The sequence below is a fragment of the Brassica oleracea genome, chromosome C3 (genome assembly GCF_000695525.1).
Source record: "Brassica oleracea var. oleracea cultivar TO1000 chromosome C3, BOL, whole genome shotgun sequence".
Taxonomy (NCBI): Eukaryota; Viridiplantae; Streptophyta; class Magnoliopsida; order Brassicales; family Brassicaceae; genus Brassica; species Brassica oleracea.
In genome coordinates, this window is record NC_027750.1 from 53,119,039 (window position 1) to 53,119,776 (window position 738).

Genomic DNA, 738 nt, shown 5'->3' on the forward strand with positions numbered 1-738 from the left:
TAATAGGTTTAGAATTGTGATTTGGTTGAATAATTTGTTTTGTTGAATTGATTTAGAATTTTTTTTATAAATTTTTTATTTTTTTTTGTATTTATAAAATCGATTTTTGTATATAAATTCAATTTTTGTGTATAAATTAGATTTTTGTATTTTACAAAACGATTTTTGTATATAAATTCGATTTTTTGGATTTTACAAAACATTTTTTGTATATAAATTTGATTTTTGGATTTATAAAAGATGATTTCATATTTATAAAAATATTTATAAAAATATTTATATTTATTAAAAACTAATTTTGTATTTATAAAACATTTTTTTTTTATTTATAAACACTATTTTATTAGTTTTTGTATTTATAAAAACTATTTTAAATATGTTTTTCAATTAATATTTATTAAAACTATTTTTAAATATGTTTTTTATTTAATTTATATATTTATTATAACTAATTTTAAATATTTTATCAATTAATATTTATTAAAACTATTTTTAAATATGTTTTTTTTTTAATTTACAGGTCTACTGGTGATCAGACCCGGTCTCGATCTCGTCGTGCCTCACCACGAGGTCGTAGTGGTACGGAGAGCCACTCTCAGGGTTCGTCCAGCCACTCTCGGGGTTCGTCCAGCCACTCTCGGGGGTCTAGTGGGGGTCGAGCAGCCACTCTCGGGATTCTTCATTTTCCTCTCCGGTTTTTGCTCCCGCTGCTGCACCCCCTCCCGTTGCTGCACCCCC